Genomic DNA, 27,218 nt, shown 5'->3' on the forward strand with positions numbered 1-27,218 from the left:
TTCATGTTAACTTGCAATGACTAGGCCTCCGTGAAGCCCCCGGGAATCGGAGGGGGTGGAAGCTGCTGATTTTATGAACAAATGAACAGCAGTGGTAATATACTCCCTCTGTGACCGAGTGGGCAGCAGGCTCTTCTCACAAGGTACTTAAAGGACAAAACCATGACAGAAAGTACATAAAAATGTAAATACATTTAAAACATATGTAAATTTATGGTGGTTTGGTTTATTAGGTTGAAGAAAACAATCTTGTTTTTCACCTCTAGTCTTAAACGCCACACTTTGGGAATTTCTAAGTGCTATAAAAATATCAGATCTTACTGTCTCTCAATTTGCCCCATTCAATGTACCCACTTTGGAAGGATGAACAGGCAATGAACAAAATTAATTATGCATTCTGAGATTAAGTCAGAACATTCTAGGGATCATTCTGCTTGAATCACATGATCTCTGTGTTTGAGGATGGGTTGTAGGCCAGGGTGAGTGCTGTGTGTCTGTATGAGTGAAGGGTGAGTGCTGTGTCCTGTATGGTGTGAGTGCTGTGTCCTGTTTGGTGTGAGTGCTGTGTCCTGTATGGGTGAGAGTGCTGTGTCCTGTATGGGTGTAGGGTGAGGGCTGTGTGCTTGTATGAGTGTAGGGTGAATAGTGTGCCTGTATGAGTGTAGGCTGAGTAGTGTGCCTGTATGAGTGCAGGGTGGGTGGTGTGGGTCTATATGCTTGCAGAATGAGGGATCTGACTGTATGAGTGCTGGTTGAGTGGTGTGCCTGTATGGTGGAGGCAGAGTGGTGTGCCTATGTGAGTGCAGGGTGAGTGGTCCAAACAGAAACCTGCACAGGTGGACATTTCTGACCATTTCTGTCCAGTTTGCAGACCTCCATTCCATGCGCTGTAATGCTTAAGTCATCTGCACATCTGAAAAGTGTAATTTTCAGATACCACAGCATTACATACTGTGCATATATGAAGGGTCTGTATTGCATACAATAGACATATCTGTGACACAACATTTTTATGAGCCTTTGATATGTGCACATTTTGGAGATCAGATATATGTGTATAATCAGATGTTTTAGCTGTCCATATTGGCATAATACAGGGCTGAGTGATATGCATAAATCAGTTACAGGTTCTGCATAGCCATAGAGGTGCATATTGTGCATCTAGCAGAGAACAAAATAATCTTCATCTAATAGATGCCTTCATAGTGGGCTAGTGCCTCTGCGCTCTATAATGTCCTATATCCTTTGGGAACAAAATAAACATATATCAGTGGCTAATTTCCCAAATTTTAAGAGTAAAATAATTGCAAAGTGTGTAAGATGTGGCATTCTCTTTTACTAAAGGACAGGTCCAGAGAAGTGTGTACGGTGTTATTTGAAAACCAATTGTGGGAAGACACAAAATACAACAGAAGTAGATAGTCTTTGCAGCATTACTTTAGAGTCTTTATCTTCATTTCCAGAAGTCATGACATCCAGTTTCTTTTGCGGTTTTGCCTTGATTTGATTAAAATATCCTTCCCAAGAAGCTTGAAAACCAAAACGTGTTTCAAGTCAACCATCATATTTCCAAGGTAGGAATTCAGATTCGGTATTACATCTAGCTTTCGGCAGTGCCAGTTGAGGATGTGGGTGAAGCCAATAGACTGGGGGTGGAGCCAATGAAGGAAGTGGTTGGTGTCAGGGAAGTGGGTGTGGACTCCAACAAAAATTTGAGCACCTGGACTTAACATTTTACAAATTAAGCACTGCCGTGGATCATGAGATCTTTATCTGCTAACTGTGAACATGCAAGAGAAAGTACACAACTCTTTCATCTAGTTTACAATAAGCAGAAATTGACAGGTAACTGGCATAATTTCTCTCCACTTCTGCTCAGTGCTTTTTGGCTTTACTCGAGGAAGAGCATGGATGTCAAAAAGGATGCCTCCATTCAGATGAACATTCAGGGTTCTGTAAGGCTCTAGCAATTTGAGAAATCGCAATTCATTGCGATTTCTTTAATTGCGATTACATTTAAGGAATCACAAATTGCGATTTCTTAAATGCAATGCATGATGAAATCGCATATAGTGATTTTGCTAATAGTGGTCGTAAATTACCATCATTTTGAACTTGATGGTAATTTGCAAAATGTTTGAAAAATGCACTAAACTGAATTTTTCAAAGTTGTAGGTTACACAGGCACATGCCCTTGTGGCATGTGTCTGCGCAACATGTATGCACAAAGCAATATCAGGGGCGCGACAGAGTGTCCTTTTGACACCCTTGCACCCTTGAAATTGCATGCGCAATTTGCGAGTACCTATTGGGTACTCGCAAATTGCGCGTGCAATTTCCCATTCACTCCCATGGTTCTGCAGGCCCGTTGGAATGAATCGGAAGGCATTCCTTAATTGTGACTCGCAAATTGCATGTCACAATTAACGAATGTTTGTGGACTGGATAATTTTATAGCAATTCCCACATGCATTTGCATTCCTTAATTGGGATTCCTTAATAATCGCAATTAAAGAATCGCAAAAGCCTACATTGATGTGTGTGCCCGTATGTGCATTATTCAAAGAAAGCGGTAGATCGGCAGAACCTTTCCCATTAAACCCCCTCATATCAGGAATCAGTTTCTTCATAAATTGCAAACTATACATACGTATTGCAAAACGTTATTAGAATCGTTTTAATGGAAGTCAGGTTAAATAATGCTGTGGCTAGATTGTGTAGAAACTCAAGATTGTATCATTTTTGTTCAGTTTTTTCAATCTAATACAGTAAATCAAACAGCATAGAGAGAATTCGTCAGAGTACAAAAGATGCACAGAGACACAACCACTCCCACACTAGTCGCTCCAAAGGTCACGTATTATTACCTGAAATCATTACCCACCAGTGAACAACATCTCACCCTGAGAAATCATCAGCGCGGCATATCTAGCATCCAAATTATCATCACTATAGGTATTCGCACTAAAAGAATCAATTACTTTCAGTATGAGTGTGGGTGGCAATAGATTTACACTAGCAATCTTTCTTCAATAACTACAGGGTGTTCCTCATCTTACTGTTGTAGAATGTATGGTCTATACGGGCTCCAAATCTTTTTAAGCGTAGCTTTGATTGTCATCTGTCCACAGAAGAGATCTAGTTATTCCTGAGAGCGTGCCAGAAAATGATAGCTAATTAATTCAAATTTACAAAGGCCCCTAGATCTTGATTGCTTCCTTAGATGCTTCCTGACATTCATTTCAAAGTATGTATTAATACCTAGACTAGAAAATCAAAGCTAATTAATTAAAATTTACAGAGACCCCTAGGACCTGCTTGTTAGATTATATTACATTAGTCTTGAGCTCATGCTTTAGATCCCTGTTGCATTTAACACCCTGGCTGATATTGATGCTTGTGCACTGACCTGTGTTGCCTCTGCACCTCTGTGTTTTAATTTTGGTATTGGCACTAAACTGTACAACAATGGTCACTCCTTCTAGCCCTCAATGTAGAGGTAAATACATGTTTCCATGTCACTCTTATGTGCATACGTTATTGATTTGGTCATCAGAACTTACATCTTTACACAACATATACTGATACCTCTACCAAGATCATCGAGATCCAGCAAGCAATATAAATCGACTAGTCCTCTTTCCCTTACTAAGAAGTTATGTTCAAAGCCGGCTTGATTCTATGCCCTGCTCTTCATTCATGAAATAGACACAGACATGGCTCATACCATCTACAATGAAAGCTGATTCAGACTGTATGTAGTACTGCTGCTCTCTGGAAGGCAATGCCAATATATAAAAGTACTTATCTCAGTCATTTGGGTAAACATATAGCTAAGTAATACTCATTCTTGTACTTGTGGCTGTCCCATAGACTGCTGTATCTTATCAAACTCATTTAATCTTTCTCACTTCAGGACTGGATTGGACTCTGCTCTTCGAAGCATTACCTCAGGAGTAACTCCCATCTTCCTTGGTGGTTGGTAGCAATAAGTTCCTGAGCCCAGAATGATGTACTAAAAGTTGCCAAGTGTCCCGAGAGACCCTGGGCGAGAAGTCTAACACTAGTACCTAGATGAGGGCCACTTCCTGGACAGTTAACTGAGATCCAACTGGTGCTCTAGCTCACACATTGGATTTTGCAACCTTAACCTGCGACAACCCATAGAGCATCTCCCCACTTAACATTGCCGGAAGTGGTTTAATCCAGGCTCTCTCTAACTTCTCTTTGCCTTCCCATAACTGTGTGCCTGGTAGAGACAGCTGCAGGACTATTGTGGCTTTGGTGATTCAGCCCACTAGTATCTAACTGTGTGTTGGGCCTTACTTCCTTTGCGTGCTTCAGAATCCTGTCCGTTATTCATGAGCAACCTCTCCACTATGTGTGGAGGAGGTCAGTATAATAGCCCTATGGTAACCTATATATACACCTATATATACTTGCTGTCAGGATAATCTGGTAGTTAGTATTTCCTTTGATATTTTTGCATGTTAGCACAGCATGTCAGAATATTGAGTACCATAATACAATGAGATAAATTGAACTTATGACTGAAGTTAACTTTGGAGCAATCGGTTTCTTCTGTCTGGTTGATTAGATGATATACACATTCCTCTGTATAACGTAACTTGAATGCAACCTTCGGATATTGTGAATGTTAATCGCGCTCTAACTCTTGTAAACTGTTTTGAAGTAAGTTCATGCCATATATAGTATGAAGGTGGAGAGATGAAAGCCTTATTGGAGAATGTAACCTGGCGTCGATCTACTTTGAGAACGCGAAGCAAACTGTCACCTCTTAGAATATCGCATGCCTAACAAGCTAGAATGCTTGACCTCAGACATAACACTTCCCCTTCTCTTTCCAAATTACCCAAAATTCAACTCAAATTATAATAAAAATCTACAAACCCCACAACAAACATTAATAGAACAAAACAGTAAACCCACTACCCACCAAAACAATTACGAATGGTAATACACATTGCAAAAGTAAGGCAACCCCCAAATAGTGTACTAAAAGAACTTAAAAGTAAAACATAACCCCTTCACTGGCGGCGGCGGCCAACAGCCGTCGAGCGCACTACCTTCGTAGTTCTACGCACGTCCGCTGGCCGACACTGCTCTGCCCACTGCGCTAAATCACCTCACCACGGCAGAATTGCCGCTGCGGTTAAGCGGATAAACTGAGCCTACACATGTCTTGACTGGATTTATGATATCACATATTCCTGAAATTACTTAGGCAATTTATGAACTCTTGCCTCTCTGATATACCTTGGATCTCTGACAAGCCCTTACCAAAAGAGACATCATTGCCACTCTCCCTACATGTCCTTTCTCCAACCCTACTCTCTTCACCACACATGAACATCATACCTGAACATCCCTCTTCCTCCTTTCGCACCCATTCACCACCTCTCTGGTAGAATGCTAACCTTCTGAAATTTCATCTATCTTCTCTTTTCACCACCACAAAAAATCTACCTACTTTCACCACCCGAAAAGGCCCTCTGACTTTAGAGAGACCACCTTTCACTCTTCTTGACTTTGGGCCTCAACCCGCCACCGTAACGGTATGCGGGACCAGCCGCCAGGGGAGCGACAGTCCAGCACCTGCAATTAAGATGCTTGGCATGCACAAGGTGACAGGCACCACGGGGTGCCTGCCACCTTGTCCATGCCAATGTAGGGGGGTCCATAGGTACCCCTCAAGTGCACCTCCCACCCCTTCCCCACTCTGGGGGCCCGCAATGGGCCCCCGCAAGCAGAAACCACATGCCTTTCCATGGCGGCAACGCCGCCATGGAAAGGCACATCTCAGCAAACATCAGAATATGGATGGCGGTGTCTTGCAGACACTGCCACCATAGTAGTCACGTTTTCCGCCTGGTCGATCAGCAGAAAAGCTACAGACCTTTCTGTCCACAGCAGACCGCCCAGCCATCCTAATATGGCGGGGGTCTTTTCGGTATGGATGGCAGGCGGATCGCCCCATCGGGCCGGCGGCAGGGGCGATCCGCCCACCATCCTAATGGGCCCCTATATCTTGACCCAATCGCCAACTTTAATTTTGGTCATACTATTTTCCACAGGTCTTATCACACTCTTCCCTCATGAAACAATCCATTCTTTCAACCAGGACGCAACTAATTTGGCCCATGGTAAGTGCTCCTGCATCTGTTGAAAGGGAGAACTCTGTGAACCCTTATGTGTGGTGATACGATATGCCCATATCATATCCCTCACCAACTGTTGTACATTAAAATGACTAGCCACCACTAACTGAATAGTCCCTTTCAAAAGTCTATTAGTTCTTCCTGCCATTGACTTGGGGATTATATAATGATGTACGAGAATATTTTATCCCACATTGCTCCACATTGTAATAAGAATAGAAGGTATCCCCTCATACTCAAAAATCTCCTTCAACACAACAATAGTTCTCCTGCTATTTGGACGCCACATCCACCAACACAGCTGCAGATCTCAGCTCATTCGACAACTTAGAAAAAGGACTAATAAAATCTAAGCACACCGTGTGCCAAGGATTACAAGGATCCTCAATGTGATCCCCTCACTCCTGCGTCCCATTAATAACCTCTTCTCACACTCCTTGCAAATACTATAATCTTCCACCCGTAACTTGACCTGATCATCAAGACCAGGCCCCCAAAATTCACTCTTAATCTGTTTTATAGTCATGCCTTGGCCTATGTGACTTTGGTGCGCCAAATTGAAAAATTTAAATCTCAAACCACATGGAGGAACATAACGATTATCGCTTATGACAAAACTTGTGCAATACACCGACAACACACCTAACACTTTAACACATGGCCATACTGAGATTGATACAGCACTCGCATCAGATCTGATTTATTCCTCCCATTCCACCCTAGTAAACACCCACATTACACTGTGAATACCTCTTACACAGATGCAACCGCTCTGTCTGCATCAAAATTCTCCACTGCTGAACCATCCACAACCTCCCAATCCAAAGATGTCCTCAACAAACAACCAGATTGCACATTCTCCCTCCCCTGTACAAACTCCACAGTATACAGGTATTTTTGTAATCTGGCAGCTAATCTATCCAATCCCGCAGACCCTTTCCCCACACCTCCTGAGGACAAGATTTTTATTAGCGGTTTATGATCAGTTTGCATAACAAATCACATACCGCATGAATACTCATGAAAATACTATGGACCCCAAGCAGCTACCGATGCTTCATGTTAGAATGCGGAATAGTTCCTTTCTGCAGGCTTGAGCATGCATGAAGCAAATTCCATGGTCCTTTTCTTCTTCTCATGTATTTGAGATACCACAGCTTCTAATCCAGTTGCACTGGCATACACAGTTACCCCATAGCAGGGTGGACACCTGGGCAGCATTTTTTTTTTAATTTCCAGGAGGTGCGGGAATGGCGTGTTCTCCAGTGCATATAGAAACCGGGTCAGCGCCATCATTTTAAACAGCAGCGCTTTTCCCAACAACGTCACTGGCAGTGATTCCCAGTGTACAACATCTCTCTTCAGACGCTCCAGTGGGGGCGCCAGATTTCTGGAGAAAAAATCATCTGGATTAGCTATAACGTAAATGCCTAAATACCTAAAAGAGTTGTTCGTGATCTGAAGCGGGCATCCATCAGGGAGTTGCGGTGGGAGGCCGTGTAATATGTACATAACAGATTTGGCAAAACAAAAGGGGATGATGGACGGAGCGCTTGAGCAAATCAAACACTCACCCCCAGTCAACTGATCTGGGTTTAATCCATCACCATTCTTTAGCTCACTCAGCCACCCCAGTTCAGACATGGCCATATGCAAATCAGTCTGACCCTGTGCCTCATGGGAACAGTCCAGCCCGAACTGCCAAGCCATGTCTTCCCTGGACCGGAAACAAGCATCCTGGGACCGGTTTCGGATTCATAATCCTCATCAGCCAGGCTATCTTGAATCCAGTGGCCAAGTGAGCAAGGGACTCACGTCTGAGCATAGCCTGCCAACTTAGGGCGAACAAAGCGAAACAAAAGGGGATGATGGACGGAGCGCTTGAGCAAATCAAGCACTCACCCCAGTCAACTGATCTGGGTTTAATCTATCACCATTCTTTAGCTCACTCAGACACCCCAGTTCAGACATGACCATATGCAAATCAGTCTGACCCTGTGCCTCATGGGAACAGTCCAGCCCGAACTGCCAAACCATGTCTTCCCTGATCCGGAAACAAGCATCCTGGGACCGGTTTCGGATTCATAATCCTCATCAGCCAGGCTATCTTGAATCCAGTGGCCAAGTGAGCAAGGGACTCACGTCTGAGCATACCCTGCCAATTTACGGCGAACAAAGCGAAACAAAAGGGGATGATGGACGGAGCGTTTGAGCAAATCAAACACCCCCCCCCCCTATTCAACTGATCTGGGTTTAATCCATCACCATTCTTTTGCTCACTCAGCCACCCCAGTTCAGAAATGGCCATAGGCAAATCAGTTTGACCCTGTGCCTCATGGGAACAGTCCAGCCCGAACTGCCAAGCCATATCTTCCCTGGACCGGAAACAAGCATCTTGGGACCGGTTTCGGATTCATAATCCTCATCAGCCAGGCTATCTTGAATCCAGTGGCCAAGTGAGCAAGGGACTCACGTCTGAGTGTACCCTGCCAACATAGGGTGAACTAAGCGAAACAAAAGGGGATGATGGACGGAGCGCTTGAGCAAATCAAACACTCACCCCCAGTCAACTGATCTGGGTTTAATCCATCACCATTCTTTAGCTCACTCAGCCACCCCAGTTCAGACATGGCCATATGCAAATCAGTCTGACCCTGTGCCTCATGGGAACAGTCCAGCCCGAACTGCCAAGCCATGTCTTCCCTGGACCGGAAACAAGCATACTGGGGCCGGTTTCGGATTCATAATCCTCATCAGCCAGGCTATCTTAAATCCAGTGGCCAAGTGAGCAAGGGACTCACGTCTGAGCATACCCTGCCAAATTAGCGCAAACAAAGCGAAACAAAAGGGGATGATGGACCGAGAGCTTGAGCAAATCAAACACTCACCCCCAGTCAACTGATCTGGGTTTAATCCATCACCATTCTTTAGCTCACTCAGCCACCCCAGCTCAGACATTGGCATATGCAAATCAGTCTGACCCTGTGCCTCATGGGAACAGTCTAGCCCTAACTGCCAAGCCATGTCTTCCCTGGACTGAAAACAAGCATCCTGGGACCAGTTTCGGATTCATAATCCTCATCAGCCAGGCTTTCTTGAATCCAGTGGCCAAGTGAGCAAGGGACTCACGTCTGACCATTCCCTGCCAACTTAGGGCGAACAAAGCGAAACAAAAGGGGATGATAGACGGAGCGCTTGAGCAAATCAAACACTCACCCCCAGTCAACTGATCTGGGTTTAATCCATCACCATTATTTTGCTCACTCACCCACACCAGTTCAGACATGGCCATATGCAAATCAGTCTGACCCTGTGCCTCATGGGAACAGTCCATCCCGAACTGCCAAGCCATGTCTTCCCTGGACCGGAAACAAGTATCTTGGGACCGGTTTCGGATTCATAATCCTCATCAGCCAGGCTATCTTGAATCCAGTGGCCAAGTGAGCAAGGGACTCACGTCTGAGCATACCCTGCCAACTTAGGGCGAACAAAGCTAAACAAAAGTTGATGATGGACGGAGCGCTTGAGCAAATCAAACACTCACCCCAGTCAACTGATCTGGGTTTAATCCATCAACATTCTTTAGCTCACTCAGCCACCCCAGTTCAGACATGGCCATATGCAAATCAGTCTGACCCTGTGCCTCATGGGAACAGTCCAGCCCGAACTGCCAAGCCATGTCTTCCCTGGACCGGAAACAAGCATCCTGGGACCGGTTTCGGATTCATAATCCTCATCAGCCAGGCTATCTTGAATCCAGTGGCCAAGTGAGCAAGGGACTCACGTCTGAGCATATCCTGCCAACTTAGAGCGAACAAAGCGAAACAAAAGGGGATGATGGACGGAGCGCTTGAGCAAATCAAACACTCACCCCCAGTCATAACAGATTTGGACCAGTTGATGGTGTACCCCGATGCCCTTCTAAAATTCTCACAGATAATAAGGAGAACCAGTATTGAGCGCCTAGGGGAGGCCAAGTACACTAATACATCATCCGCATACAGGGAGATGCAGTCCTCACACCGTTCTGTCCACCTGAGGCCCCTCATCATTGGCTCCCATCTAATCCATGCCCCCAATGGCTCCAGTGCCAGAGCGAAGAGCAGTGGAGACAGGGGACAACCCTGGCATGTCCCCCTTGCAAGTGGAAAGTCGTCAGAAATGTGTCCGTTGGCTGTAACGTGTGCCAAAGGTTTAGTGTAAAGGAGGCGATTCAATGCACAAAACTTGGGGCCGAAGCCCAGATGGTGAAGCACTGCGAACAAGAAGGTCCACTCCACCATATCGAAAGCCATCCGCACATCTAAGGATAGCACAACAGCTGGCTCTTGTAGGTAGGGAGCTTGAGCCATTACCCCATGTAAGCGCCTAAGATTCAGTGCAGTATTTCTACCTGGCATAAACCCGGGCTGATCCGGATGTATTAGATTCGTAAGATGCAGTGCTAGTCTAGTCACCAATACTTTCGTGAGGATTTTAGCTTCCGCGTTTATCATCGATATCGGGTGGTATGAGGTACATTCTACCGTAGGTTTCCCTGGTTTAGGAATTGCCACTATAGTAGGTAATCTTTGATCGAGCGGTAATTCACCCTTCTCCAGGCTTTCAGTGTACATACAAAGTAAGTGTGAGGCAATAGTTCCCGTTGTTTTCTTGTACAGTTCCTATTCAGTCCTACCGCTTTGCCGGACTGTAATGACCGGATCGTGATTTGTAGTTTTTCCACTGTGAGGTCCGCCTTTAACTCTAGGGCCTCCTCTGAGGTAACCCTGGGTTTTGCTAAGTCTTTAATGGAGGCCAATGCCTCTTCCATTGTCATAGTGGATGATGAGGTATATATATACCTTCTGGAAGTGTTGTGCTAGTGCTTGCTCCATTAGATACTTGCTAATTAGTCACCTGGGTCCTGAAGAATTGCTAGTCAAACTTCACAGTAGCGAGAAACATGTTGACCGGACTACAATAAATTCTAGATGATAGCTAGAAACATTACATTCCATCCCGCTCCTCTAGAAAAATCGTTTTTAACTAAAGCAGTGGCCCTCCTGAATAAAGTATTCCCGGTACCACTAGCTTTATTTTAACTCACTACATCAGTCTACCCTTTAGTTCTGGCCCCATACCCGCACTTCATCCATACGGCTGTTGGAAAAAGATCTCCGCTAAAGAGCCCCTCTAAGCGGTGTTGCACGTTGGGTATTGCACCGCCGACCCAACGAGGAGCAGGCCCAAATGATGAAGCATGACACCTGAAAGGGTGTGTGAGGGCATTAAATCCAACAAAATGGATTCCCAGGGTTACCTTCTGGTTACCCTGCTTTAAATCATCTGCATCACAGACTGTATCATTTCCTTTCCACCTTTAGGAACAGCACAACAATTTTTTGTATAGAAAACTTCAATGAAGACGGCAACGGTGTGCCGTTGGTTCAGAGGCACGATGGCAGGAACTGTTTAGTCCTGATGATAATTAGCTTGCTTTATTGAATGACTAGTACAAACTACCATAGCTCCAGTTTTGCCTGTAACTTGTTCTGTTTGTTTGTTATTGTTTGTTCTTTTTGTTCTTTGTCCTCTGTATCGGGTGCAGGATTGCGTCCCGCTGTATTGGCCTTTGATATAAGCCTGTGGCCCAGACAGAGCACAATATGCAAAATGCAGTCTGAATCCTACACAAAAGATAAGCCAAAGCAGTGTAGGCCCTACTGTTGCACAAGTGTATTGTACTAAATATCATCAGTTATCCCACGCTCAACTTTTCATGGCCCCACTGCCTAGAAGCCACAACTATTCAATTTACACCACAACAATTGGAAAAGGAGCGCCCACTACATTGTTTTGTTTCCTTCCCAAATTCAGGCAATCCAATATTAACAAATATAACAATGATGAATAAGAAGTAAGAGTCAATTGCCAAGTGTCTCATGAATGCCTCCAGTATCTAACTTTTATTGATTTTTAAAAACAAGAAATCTTCCAGTCAGTCCACTCAACGTGTTTCATTCTCTATGGACTTCATCAGGGTTGTAAATCAAATTAAAAGATATATACGTCACTCATATATAATGCCTATTTGACATTATTAAAAAAACATTTATACATATAAAATCACCCATAGTGCCTTCCGCACCCCAAGACTCCACACATATTAATGGCATTTATCTTTTTAACAGAAAAACATATTTTCATTTTCCGCTGTTGTCATCATTAATCGAATATGTACATAGCCCTACACACCACAGTTCCTTGCCTATTTATAAACTTTTTTTTAAATGGTATTAAACCTTCCAAGGATTTTCTTTGCCTTTTTTCACATTTTAATTTATATTACAGAAATACCCTACCTAAATTTGTCAAATCTAAATATCAGAGTGTTATCAAAAGCTTCCCATTAAAACCTTTTCCCCAAGAAAAAACTATTGTACATAAGTATTATTGAGTTTTATCTCCCTTGTGCTTTCCTCCTGTTTCAGTGTTTTCATAGGCAATAAATCCCTTTTTGGGTCTTGTAGTACCTCCTAAATCATCTTTAATTAAAACATGGCAATAATCGCATAATATAAATTACTTTCCTCCCAAAATCACATTTAAACGTTGGTATCTCAGTGAAAAGTAGGTTTTAGTCCCCCTAAGTTTTCGCTATCCAGGCCTTTAATCAACTAATTGCTCATGTGCCATTCCAGTCCTCAAATTCCATGGGAATATGTATATTTAAACACTATCAATCAAGGTGTAGAATCGACATTCAATTGTTACCCACTTCACCACTGAGATTAACTATTCTGTAAATCACCTAATAGTCTGCCTCAATCCAGTGTATCTATGTGCTTGACCTCCCATTTCCCCTCTCACCTTCCTCCTTCGTGCATTAGGGCTCAAGGGTAACGGAAAAATGCCTCTAACCCTTACTACCAGGCATACCTGATTTAAAGAATATTGCCAACCAATTCGCTCTCAATATGCCTCAGTGTCCTACCACTCTACCAATCACTGTGCTTCCTGACTAGACCAATGCAAAGCATATCCTACGACAGACAGAGTTTGATCTCTGGTCCACTCTGGTTCCACCAATCAGCAGCCTTACTTCTGCAGAGAAGGCCCAAACATCTTCTCTCAATATGCCTCAGTGTCCTAGCACTCCACCAATCACAGTGTTTCCTAACCAGACAGATGCTAAACATTTCATTTGACATACAGAGTTCCCTCTATGATCCACTATACTTCCACCAATCAGTGAGAGCACTTCTGTAGAGAGGTGTGAAGAAAGATTTCCCTACCACCTCCCCGTATTGAGCTGCCACATTGGCCGACAGAGTTTCCACTCTTGTCCACTCTGGTTGCACCAATCAGAAGGCTAAAAAAACAACAACAAAAAAACACAGCTAATTAAAACAGACTCTTTGTACAGAGCAACCTCCAATTATACATCCGATGATTTGAATCATATTATACGCAATTTCAATAGCTAGTTAACTTTTGGATATTTACTGCAAAATATTATCCGAGAATTTCCTCTATTGGCGGTAAGATAAAACAGCCAAACCCATGGCTTCTTGTCAAAACACACTGTTAATATAGCAAGGTTCCCAATTAAACCTCCAACGTTCTGATTTAAAAAATAAACTGGGTGTACAGCCATTTATGACATAAACTTTAAAACTCCAGAAACCTGTGAGTCGTTGTAAATAAATCAAGTACATATTTTGTGCATTTACTGCGTATATCTAGTTACTGATGAAATAGCTTATCTCCAGTAGTCATAAATGATGCTATATCTGGATGTACAGCCATAAAAGAACTATAGACCAATGATGCATTCATCAGGGCTGTGAGTATCATGTATTTTAACAATCCATACACAGTACTGCATCTTAAAATAAGCACATGATGCAATCAAATCAACGGTCTAGTCAAATATCACACCCTATCATTCACTTAGCCTTGCACAAATCAAACACACTACTGATTCCAAACCAAAATATTTTCATACAAATCATACTTCAATATCTGGTGTTTGCCCTAGTAACACTAATATTCAGAATAAGGAAATTGCTCTGATTCATTTTTCTGATAAGACCAGACATCAACCCCCATGGTCACACCTTCATTCTCAATCAATTGGTCCCCCATGCATATGGCCTACGATTACCAACACCACTCCTAGTCTGATTCCAAGAACAACTCTATTTATAGAAAATAATCAAGCTCATTTTCCATATTAAGACCAACCTGTGCAGTTCTCAATTTACTTATCCACTTAGATTATTCCTGTCTGAGCTTCAATTCTTGAGACTCCTGACAATTGAAACTAACTTCTTATTCATCATTGTTATAGTTGTTAATATTGGATTCCCCGAATTTGGGCTGAAAAAAAAACCAATATAGTGGACGCTCCTTTTCAAATTGTTGTTCTCTCAGAATCACTTGATAATATGGTTAACCCCAAATTCAGAGATGTACAAATAACCATTAAACCTAAACTCTGTATCTTGGTTCCATTTAAAGTGCATAGATTTTCTTCTTACCCATTTTCTTTCATTGAATTTTACCATATGAATTGCTGTTTGTTCAGTACACAATGAAATATCATTTTAAATTTTAACTCTGATGTTAGATCAGGGTATTGCCTGCTTTAAGGCCATCAACAAACTACATATCCCTGCAGCAAAAAAGGTCTGGTGAATGTATATAATGTTTAGGATTTTTCCTATTAAAAAAATAATTGATGAAAACGTTGTCACTATTTCTATGGTTTCTTAATCTTTAAATTTCTTTTGATGCAACAATTAGTTTTTTTGAGAGGCCTTGAGCTATCTGAAAAAATGACCACTTGCTGAACCCCATATTTTGCTTACTGTTCAATAAATGTATAGCTTTCTGGGTTCACCCAGAGGTTACACACCTGTTTCCACCACAAACTGTAAGCAGGTATAAAATAAAAAAAAGGCTAAAACGGACTACCACTTAGTAAAAGGCAAAAGCTGTGGGTAAAAATGTGTTTTCCATTATCTCTGCCTGTTTCTGAAAACATGGAAGATGGCAAGTTTAGCTCAGCAAACCTTTAGTTGATGTCATTTTAGAAATAAAGCACATGCTTTCTTGCACATACCTTTTTCCCATTTTTTTTAAATGCTACATTTTGGATATTTTCTCTCAAACCTGAATCCCTCACATATGCAAAAAAAAAATGCACATTTTGCATGGATAACTTTTGTAGAAAGAAATGTATGAAGGCTTAAGTGTGAAGTGCACAAACATCAAAAAGAGTTCAGCAGTGGGGATGGAAAAGCCTCTGCAAATAAGGGAAATCAGGGCATAAACATTTTGCTTGGATACCTAGTTTCCCTTTTCTTGCCTAACACTTGGCACAAATACATGTATGCTCCTTTTCGGGTCAATGCTAAATCTAAATCTTGACGATGAGTTTCTGGGAGTTTACACAAATATTAACATAACACAAACTTCTATTTGTATTAAGAGGGTATGTTGAATCCTCTCAAATGCGGTTACTTGATTGGTTCTCAGTGGTGGGAGCTAGAAATGAATGTTCTAGAAACTGTTGATTGCTTGCTTAATTGGTGTTTCATAGTTAGTAAGACAGATTTCATCCTGACTTTGAGAGCGTGCATATCTCTCTCTGCTAGGCTTCTCTGAGTGTGGAGCTTCAAACCGACCACTGTTTTTATCCCTCAGATCTTTTACTGAAGTTCGACCTTTTGCTAACACCTCTTAGAATACCTCTTTAAAGAATCTTGGTCCCAAATTATGTTTAGATTAGAAAGGGAAAGTTTCTTTATGGAACACCTATTGCGACAATTTTTTTCCTTTGTACTGTGCCTGCTACTAGTTTGTATTTAATTCTTTTACACCGTAATGTACTGGCACACTTTGGTCTCCAGACCTTATTGTTATAACTTCTAAATGTATTCCTACTTTGAATTTATACTGATTGGATTCACATTTTGAAATAAATCTTTATTGTTGAATTTAATGATTCTTGGTCTTTATTGTGGAGTCACATTGGCTTCACAGAATTGGAAATACATTCCTGATTTTAGCCCCTATATATTGCTTAAAAATGACTAACAAAGGTCTATACTGCAGTGTAGTTCCGATATTCCCAATAGGCTCTGCGCATTGGAATAGTATATCCTATAGATTTGACGTATGACTGAGGTCTACTAGGTCTCTATCGAATATACTAGACTTAATTGTGAGTGCCAGCTAGCTCAGAGATCACTAGAAACTTTCTCGAATATACAAGAAGGGATTAGTTTCTGATAACCGCATAAACATGACAACTTTGTTTCCCAAGAATAAGAAATCTATGTCTAGAGTCGCAGAAACAATAGATAGTTATTTCACTCAGTCAATCATGCATGCTTCATTTCACCAGGGGTGCAGAGAAATAGATAGATGGGCGTTCTCATGCAAACAAAATGAACTGCTACAATCGTAATACTGGTTGCAAAGTACAATCCGTGCAGTACGAAGAGTGTTATAAAATAATACTGTAAAAGCATGATATGGTTTCTAAGCCATAAAATATAACATACAATACATACATTAATAAATAATGACCAAAAGTACTCAACTGGTGCTTCTAAAATACACCCGCCCCGGTGTACCTAACCTAGGTCTAGTACAAGGGAAGAAGTAAGCGAGGTGTAGCTTAAGTTTAGTATTCTTTGCCAAGAATCTCTCCAAGAATTCTCTAAGAGTCCAATCAGCTCCATAGCTTGGTTTTAGAATGAAGGAGGTCTTGTATCTCTCGCTCAGAACTCGATTTTCCAGCAACCCGCAAGGGTAGCATGGAAACACTGGAGCTGGATTTCTCGGCAAGAGAAAAGACAGCGTCTCTCTCAGTGCGTTTGCTGGAGGGTCGGCTTCCTTTGGGACTTGCTTCGGTGAGCTGTGTCCGGCAAGTAGATAGTCGAACTGCTCCAAACCACTGTGTGTTTGCCTGGGCAAGTGTGAGCATATTCATACCTTAAAGGTGCCGAGATTGACGTAAGGTTGGACATAATAACGTCTTCAAAGACTTGAGTTCTTGGATAAATCAATATTCAAGCAAGATGAAGTCCCTGACTGCTGAAAGCAGCTTTTTCCAAGAAATCGTTGCGGATTCTCAGAACTAGTGGAAGTAGCCATGCCGTAAGTCTAAATATGGTTATGATTTCTATGCCTATATAAGGATAGGGTGATTTATATCTATATATGGGCATGAATCGGGAAAATTACACTAGGGTTACACTAGGGTCCTAGATTTGTATACAACAATACCACCAATGGGGAAATATATTTAATGATTTTGCTAAGAGCTTTATGTTCAGATATCTGCACTCCATCAGTACTCATCTGCCAGCACAAGCCACCAAATAGTAGGGCAGAGTAAGACTCACTGCCCTGCAAAGGGAAATCATTCTGGACTGCACACATGACCCATGTATGCACCTCGCAGAGAAACTGCATTGTGGGAGTTTTTATCAAATTATTTTAGACATTGTGCTAAAAAGAAGTACTACTTTACTCCATCTTAAAAAAAAGATTCATAGCAGGAGAGTTCCCTTGAGTCTCTCTTATAACAATCATGGCTAATCACTGCATTTGCTTACAGAATATAGTTTAGGACTTGGTCTTATGGCCCAATGCTTTCAAAATCCACCAGCCACCACAGAATTTTTGTTGATCATTTTTAATCCCGCTTTCACACTTTCTTACTGTTTTCATATTTTTGATTTGCTCCTGTCGGCTCCCTTTTCTGCCTCTCACTTGCTCTCGCGCAAACACTGCAACTATCTTCATGATGACCTTCCTTGTAAGCTGGGCCTATTCTCTGCCGCATCAATGTCTGACATGCATGGGTCCTCCTGGGAAGACCTATTTCAACCTTCCCTTGGCATAGGGAATCTGGACATCTTCTCCTGGAGGCTGTTGCAGTGAGTTCTAGGGGCACTTTTACCCTCCAGCAGAGCTCCTGAGCAGGGAGGAGATGGTACAAGATCTGTTGCAACCAAGGAGTGGGGCATTTCCTTCCCCCTCCACATGAGCAGATTGTAACCCCAAGACCCCATGGCTACAGTCTGTTTGCTCTTCCTTCTGACTCACTTGGGGAGACTGCAAGCCCAATTATTTTCCCCATCTGAGGGAGTGACTTTGGACTACGTCCCTGGGACTTACAAAACAGCTCCTTCATCTGGCCTACTGTCCCTCAGACCTCAGATTTCAACATTTCCCCCTTCCACTGGCCGCTTGGGGAACCGAAAGGGGTCCTGGGCGGCGCCCTCTCGACTGCTGATAGTCATTCTAGAGCCATATTTTGTAACTGTATTTTTTAATTTGGAGGGCCGTTCCAGGAGGACAAATCTCAGCTTGGTCGGGCTATGAGGACAATAGAAGGAGCGAACCCAGTGGAATTCATTGAGCAATTGATCAAGTCCTTTACACCTTCGCAGCATATGACTTCGTTTATTTCTGGGGTGCAAGCCCATTGAGTCCCGGATAGGTTCCCACCAACGATCGCTCCTCCCTGTGACTGCATACTTGTTGTCACAAAATGCATCATTTTCTTTGTCATAAAAGGTTCCATATTTTCTTCCTGCTAAAAACCCATATGGCCTTTACTGAGGGTTCCTGTCTTCTAATGAGATTGAATGGGCAGATTTATTTAACAGCCTACATGTCCTACACTAAGGATGTAATGATCTGAATCTGGGCAGGAGTCCCTTTCTCCTAGTACTCCAATGTTGTTGAACTAGAAGGTAGACTTGAACCAGTGGAATGATCGCTAGATGGAATGTTACTAGTACTAGGTGCTATATGTGCCCGAGCACTGATCAACTTGCGTTCCTATAGCACCTCTCAAGTTTGTTGGCTTCCTCGGACCAGCTGCCATGGATTCTGCATTGCGACTGCAATGCAGATCTGCCTACTAACATTTGGCCTCATACATGAGGCCCAGCAGCACTTTTTGAGCACTAGAGTGTCACTCTTAGATGCTCCGTTGGGACAAGGTGCTGCCGCATATTAACAAGGCAACACAAATCTACTCTACATAACTTTTCATTGCCTTGTAAATATATCTCCCTTTCATGCAGAACTCTGCCATGCGGCACCGTGCTGTGCCATTCTAGTGTAAATCAGCCCACATATGTACCAATACTCGTTCCCTAGCTGCCTGGTTGGGTCACTGGACCCTGGACCCTGGAAGTCATCTGGGGGCATTACAAACTAGAACTCCAACTGTATTCCTATTATCCACCCCCACGACCACTACGTTTCATTGGACCCCATTCTATTTTTCCCTCAACTCTGGACTGCATATTGTCAGCTCGACTACCTGAGTAGATAGATTTCTGAACATAGTTCACTGATCACCATACTGGTGTCTGGAAGGAGCATTTGTTGAGCATGATGCCTTTAATATTCCTTAGAGACCTGTACTCATTATTATTTTGATGTTAATGTAAACACTTTCTTCTCCCGTTCCATTGAGTGGGATACTACCAAAGTTATCATAAGAGATCATAGCATTCTGTGAAGCTTCAGTCACCCACAAAAGAATTGAGAATAATCTTTCTAAAGCTGATGACAAAACTAAAGCGCTTGGTCGTCAATGTCTTACTGACCCATCTTGCGCTGAATCCCCCACCCTATCTCAGTCTTTAATGGCCCCTTTGTGGAAATAACCCCATCAATTGATTATAGGCAATATACTACCCACACACAAGCTGAAAGAGATAAAGCAGGCAGGCTCCTCACCTCGCTTATGACTATTTCTCCCAAATCCATTAAGATGGTCATCCGAGATCGCCACGCTGGTAATATGAAGAGTACAGATGGATCTTCACATGGACTTCTACCAGTCATATGCAGGGCTCCTAAACTGGCTGAGTTGTAAACGGTCTCTGTGGAGGAAACCAGCCTCCCACTATCCCAGAGACAAGCTCTCTTGTTTTCTGGTGAGCCAAAACACCCTTGAAATAACCTTTCCTCTTATAGGCCCACAGCCTGACTGAAATGATAATTTTTGAATAAAGTTCTTGCCTCTCGTATACTTCCTCCCCTTCCTTGATTATTCCACATACACCAGAATGGGTTTTTTCCATGAATAAATTCCACAATAAACCTTAGAGGGCTTTATATAATCTGAGAAGCAGCCTCACTTTCTTTCCTGAGATCCGTGGACCTCAGTCTCATTCTCGAAAAAGTGTTCAACACATTCTATTGGGAATACCTTTATGAAGTTCTCAGATGTTTTACGTTTGGTCCCCATTCCCTCAGACTCATTCAGACGTAATATTTCTACCCCTTTGCTTGAGTATGTATGTGGATACCCAACTCTCTTGCCTTCAGTTTTAGCAGAGGAACTCAACAGGGCTGAGGCATATTCTCTCAACTTTTTGTCCTAACTATGGAGCCCTAAATGATTTGACTCTGTACAACCAGATTGAACTAGGGTACTCCCCTCCCTGATAGACATCACGCAGTGTTACTGTATCCGGATGGCCTATTCCTTTTCCTAAAAGACAATGTTCTCGCACCTGAGCTATCACAATTCTTTACTGATATTGCAACTGCTTCTGGATTCTGTGTCAATTGGTTGAACTCCTATGCATTCCCATTGTCCGCGACTATCCCATCCACCTTATTATACTAGGGCAGGGGCCCTTTACGATAGGAGGGCACAATCATTTGGTATCTTAGCATAAGAGATCATCATTGTACACAGGTCTCTACGACAGTAACCTAACCAGAACAGTCATCTTTTCATCCCAAGTGGCAATATGAAATTCCTGCCCCGGCACCAATTGGTTGCAAAAATTAAAGACTTAGCTCTTCCGACAATCTGCATAGGTCTCACCTGTAGGTGCTGGTATGTGTCTTTAGCACCAGGACACTCTTTGAAGTAGCTGTGCACTGTATACATCTATTTAACATAACATAAGATAACATAACATAATATTACTCTATCTAAAAAGGTGGTCTTCCACTGCCTACTCTATTGCTGTTTTAATCTGCCATTTGATCTTCCTCCCTCATTTTTTGGAGGCTTAAATTAAATTCTGGAATGTGGACCAGAGAGTGGACAAGAGAGGAGCACTTCTGAAACTATATCTTTCTACTGACGGGGAAGGTCTGGCAGTCCCTCGTTTAGAGTTATACTATGTTGCTGCCCAACTTCAATGGCTGAGCAGATGTCTTTCTGGTCCCTACCTGGAGGAGGCTGTATTGCAGACACCACCGTTGAAAGTGAAGAATTTGAATACATTACTTTTCATGACCTCTTGCTACTCTCACTTTCACCCCCTACTCCTTGGAATGGTGCTGCAGTATTATATATAAGTCCTGCGTCTCATGAGAAAGGCCATCCCTTACACCCAGGCAATCCCTCTCTTGGGCCTTCCTACCCCTTCTGGCCCCATTAAGGTATTATCCATCGCACATTGGAACGAATCCTACATAAAAAACTCAGTGAGCGACATCTTTGATGACAACCATTTAATCTGCAAGGGCAGGCCTTCTAAATACTAAAGACCTTAGCCTTAGCAAGATATGATACAGTAGAAGTATTGCTTCCTTATTTTTTCTGACCTTCTTGTCCTTTCACATGAGCACCAATCTCTTCTCTTCTCTTCAAACTACCTGGTAGTAACCCCCTCTCTCTTCAATTTATGTTCAGTTGTATGTTGTGAACTAAATATGAATAATTGCCAAATCATTAAATGTGCTTTTGGCATAATTATATCAGTGGGTACTGGTTTATTGTGAATGTATTTGGCTTTTGTTTCACTTTTTTTCAGGATTTAATCGCATAGGAATACGTAATACGTTTATCAATCATTGTAGTATTCAATAATAGTGTCTAGGACCATTTTGTTTTCTGTACCAATTGATACCCAAGTCCTTTGACTTTTTCTGGGTCACCCCATTTATTTTTATGAAAAGAATATGGACAGGCACGACCTCGACAAGGGCCAATATCTGTTCTATTGTCATTATCCAGAGCAGCCTGCCCACACTCTGACCCAATAAGAACCCTCTCCGGGAACCTCAACCCTTGGTTTAAACTCTATACAAAATAGGATTTTGGGTGCAGACACATATCATGATTTTACAGGGCTTTCATTTCCCATGCATCCCTTGATCCCACTCAGTTACAAGATAGGCGGGCGGAAGAGGCCACCAGAGCTTTTCACAATAAGGAATGGTCCCAAGCATCGAGATACCCTATTCAATATCCTGTAATGTTAAATTTAAGCAGGTACAATATTTTATTCTACACAGGGCTTATCTGTTATCATAATTTTGCACTGCCACTTTTTGCTCTCCCATTTTTATCTGTTATTGTTAATAGAATTGTGTGGTTTTTCTATAAATTTGTACACGTGGAGTTTCTAACCATTGTGCTATGTACATGTTATTTGTATTAAATTATTTTTTGTCAAATAGTGATTTTGAGTATTGTTTGACATAATTGACTGCTGGGGTCCCACTTGGTCGTTTGCTTGGTTACAATTGGTAACTTCTTGTGTGCTGTGTATGAATGCAAATAAGAGAGTGAGATTTTCGTTAGAGTAAAGTCTAAGAGTGTCACTGACGTCAGCTTGGTTAACAATTCCCAGGAGAATCTCGTCTTTTACGTATCTATTATCTGCCACCATTAATAGATGTTTTTCACAAACAACTGCCTTCTGTCCCTGATGCTTGGCCCCAGTGGCAGATTTTACACACATGCTTTGAAATTGCCCCCTCATTTGACTGTTTTCAACATATATAGTTAACTTAATGTCCTCCATCACAGGCCAAGCCATCCCTCATTAGCATTTGGCATATACCAAAGGTCCAAGAAAGACGATGCAGCCACAAGAATGGCGAACATGGCCCTCAAACTGCAATACTGCAAATCATTTGATTACTTCCCAATGGAAGTCAAAACGACCTCCCTTTGTAGCAAACTGGTTCCAAACTATGTATAATGGGTCAATGCACAGGGGAGGCTAGGAGTCTGTGTAAATGCCTCTCTCGGTCCTACATATCCACTAATAATCTACCTCTAGCAATTTGAACATGTATTCCATTTCTTTGCTCGATCCATAGATTGCCACAACAACCACACAACAGTACCAGGGCCAGGCGCCTCTTGTTTCCAAGTCAATCGGCTCGCTCAATAGCTCTCCTAACCCCACCATACACCCTCCTCTCCATTCATCTCCTCACACCACATTTGCTTCTCATTATTCTGTATAGATATAGTAAATCTTTTAAAATGAACCAGACTGTTGTACAGTAATCTATCACGCAGAGTACTTATAAAATGAAGGTTTATTCCAATGGAGCAAACAGGTACAACTACGACAGCTTGCCACTGATCCAGTCTCTGTCTCCCAACAACTTGCAGCCCCATTCCATGCCCCATTCATACATTCTCGCCTACCTCGTGCTGCATTCAACATTCCACCTATCTACAGTACAACATATTCTAAACACGCCATAACATAAGCTGAGGCTACTTAACCAAATGTGTTTCACATGTCACACATTAACGTGTTAGGAGTTAGTATTGTTTGAAATGCCATTTATGAAATGGTTTCACTTATGGTTGCAGGAAGCTGGCTCTGAATATACTATAACAAAATGAGGCATAGTGTGCACAGAGTCCAGTGGAACCCTAAAGGTAGGCTGAGGTAATATTAGATAGCAGAGTACTCTCTATTTGGGGCAGTGTGGGTGAGCAGTAAGGTTTTATCAGAGGACAGTGTTAAGCATTTGTTGTACACACTCAATCAGCAAATGATGTCACACACTCAAAGACTGACCTCAGACCAATTTTGTATCAAAAATAGTATTGTTATTTTATTTCTAGATCCAAGCCGAGCCTGGCACAGGGAAGTGTAATACCTGTTTTGTAAAATATTATGCAGTGTTTCAAATGAATGCAAGTTCAAAATGCATTTGTTTGAAATACAGGTAAGTCAAGGTATTGAAATACTGTACAGATTACTTTTTAGATTACTTTTTCTATTCAGTGTGGTATGCCTAGATATTGTAGAAAAGTGCACGCTAAGAATGCATGTGCATCCCTGTGTTAGAGGCACACCCTTGGGTTTGAAGAAAAAATCCAAAGTTTCCTATAGGTTCTTTTATTATTCTTTTTGAGTGTTTTTTCATAATTTTATGATATTCATCACATATCATACAGTTTCATTTCTTTAATCACTGAACAAGATCAATTCCAAAAGGTAAAGCTCCAAACTCCGATGCATTTCGGCCAATGCTCGCCCTTTGTCAAGGAGTACTGAAAATGAAGGAAGATACGACAAACTGTGAACTGGACGAGAGAGGCGGTTTAAATTGATGGAAATTGTGCTTGTGCTGGATAGAAAATAGGTAGGAGACTTCGCATGTCATCACCCTTAACGTGGGGGAAAACGAGTGTCTGGTGTATTATAATGTGAAAAAACGACTGTGCGATGGAGGTTCATCTAGTGCTCAAAGGTGAGGTGAGGGTGTGATAAAAAACGAAACTTACGAGTCGCCGGCCTCCTCAGAGGGCATAGCGATCTAGAAAAAATGGGAAGGAAGGTGAAGGAATGCGTTAGTGCTGGACTGGTAACCGGTCGTGCTGTAAACCGCCGGCTAAAGTTTTTAAGAACCTGCATTATGAACAAATCTTACTTGGAAGCGTAAACGCTGTTGGCGTGGGGTTCTGCCGGGTGGTCCGTTAGAATGAAGGGACGTATTTGGAAATATGGGTCATGTGATACCAATTAGTATGTCGTGTAGGTGGAAGGAACTAAAACTGAATGACGGACTCACTTTGAAGTGTAGACAGGGGGTGTGGGTTAGTAACGGCGTGGGTCGTTGGAGGGAACTAGTGTAAAAATAGGTGAAGGACTAAACGACGTTAGTCGGTTGAGGGAGACATGATAAAAATATGTGTGGGACTAAATGAAAAAGGTAAACTAAACAGTACAATACAGTATGTACAGGGACACCTTTACAGAGCAATATAAGTAACATATTTACAATATTTACAGATAACAGCTAAATTCTATACGATCAATTAGTCCAAGAGGTTTCAGTGTTTGAAGGCGATAAATCCATTCTGTTTCTCGTTGTAAAAGGAATTTGTGATTGTCTCTACCTTCAATTTTTGTGACTGTTTCCAGAATGATGAACTTTAGTTGTGCAACAGTGTGATTGAATTCCAAAAAGTGAGCAGCTACGTTAGATTTTTCATTTTTGGTGCAAATGCTTGATTTGTGTTCGTTGATGCGCACTTTAATTCTTCTTTCCGTCTTGCCTACGTAGAGTTTCCCACAGGGACATTTGATGGTGTAGATAAGATTAGAGGAATCGCAGGTGGTGTTCACATTAAGTTTGATGGCATCACCTCCCATGGGGTGTGTGATGTTGTTTCCTCTAATGATGCAGTTGCAATTGCTGCAGTTCATGCATGGGAGGGTTCCTTTGGAGTCTTTACCAGTGGTGTTTTTTTTACCCAGGATTTCTTTGATGTTATTGCTACTTGTTTAGGCGAATAAAGGTTGAGCTCTAAAGATGTCATTAAAGTCTGGTTCCATCTGTAGGATGGGCCAATGTCTGAGAATGATTTTTTTGAATTTTACGTTAGCGGTTGAGAATTTAGAGACAAGTACAGTGCGGGGCTCACTGGGAGTGTAGACTTTTTTTAGTGCATCTTGTCTGCTGATGGTTTCTGTGCGTTTGATAGCTTCTTTAAGCACTCTGTCAGGGTACCATCTTTCTGCAAATCGGTCATGCATTTCAATGATTCTTTTATTGAAGGTGTCTTCATCAGATACTATACGTTTGACTCGGAGCATTTGTGAATATGGGAGATGTTTTTTTAAAGAATGATGAATATCATAAACTTATGAAAAAACACTCAAAAAGAATAATAAAAGAACCTATAAGAAACTTTGGATTTTTTCTTCAAACCCAAGGGTGTGCCTCTTACACAAGGATGCACATGCATTCTTAGCGTGCACTTTTCTACAGTAATACTCAAGCGCCCACCGGACGGAGGCACTACCTGAGAGAGCACCCAACCAGATAAAAATACGCTTACTATTCAACACAACATATGAAGGAATTATTAGCTGTGCACCCTCTACCCTACCTTATTAGTATGCCTAGATATCACACTGGGACATTTCCTAGAGAAAAGGTAAGTAAATACAGTTTTGCACAGTTATACTTTTTCAGGTTACCATACAAATCAAATCCACACTTTTTTCAGAGAAAAACAGTCACTAGGTTCCTATGGAGAGAAATAAAGTTAACGGTTACCAGGTAGGTACTCGTTCCTTTGGGGTTGAGTTTCTGGGGTAAAAACAAGGGTTCCCCCAGGGTCAAGGATGCACTCTTGTTACACCTTCAGCAGCACTAGGGTGGCCAGGGGCAGAGTGCTACAGCCATATGTTATCCAACTGGGATAGGGGGACTCCAGTTGGTGGCTGCTTGTGAGAAGGCCACTGGGTTGTGGAAGCAAATCTCCTGGTTTTAGGCTCAGGGCAAAGGGTAATCTTGCTAAGCACAAAAAGTGCATGTCCAGCCGCGCAGGGGCAGCTGGATGCAGGGTGCTGGTTTGGTGTTGGGTGCCCTGTTGATTTCAATGGGAATTCTCCGGTTTCAACAAAGACAGCAGGAACGGGGACGAAGATCATCTGGCGGTGACCACTCGTTGGAGAGGTAAGTTTGGATGCCTGAGGATGCTGGGACACCATCAGTTGGGCCATCCAAGGCCGTGGGTCTTCGGGTGCAGGGGTGTCTTTAGGCTTTGGGTTTCTCTTACCAGCTCCGGTCGCAGTCAGGAAGAGTCTCCAGAAAAAGGCTGAAGGCTTCGCTGGAATATTCGAAGCAGGTCAGAGATCACCAGATCTCAGGTCAGAGTCACTGGGTAGACCTCCTTGTGGTGTTCGACCACTCAAACTCCGGCCGTGGGCGACAGGTGCAGACTAGTGCATTTTGCAGGAGCTGGAGTCTGTGGGTGATCAAATCCGGTGTTCACTGGAG

Source organism: Lissotriton vulgaris, chromosome 4_1 (assembly GCF_964263255.1).
Source record: "Lissotriton vulgaris chromosome 4_1, aLisVul1.2, whole genome shotgun sequence".
Lineage (NCBI taxonomy): Eukaryota > Metazoa > Chordata > Amphibia > Caudata > Salamandridae > Lissotriton > Lissotriton vulgaris.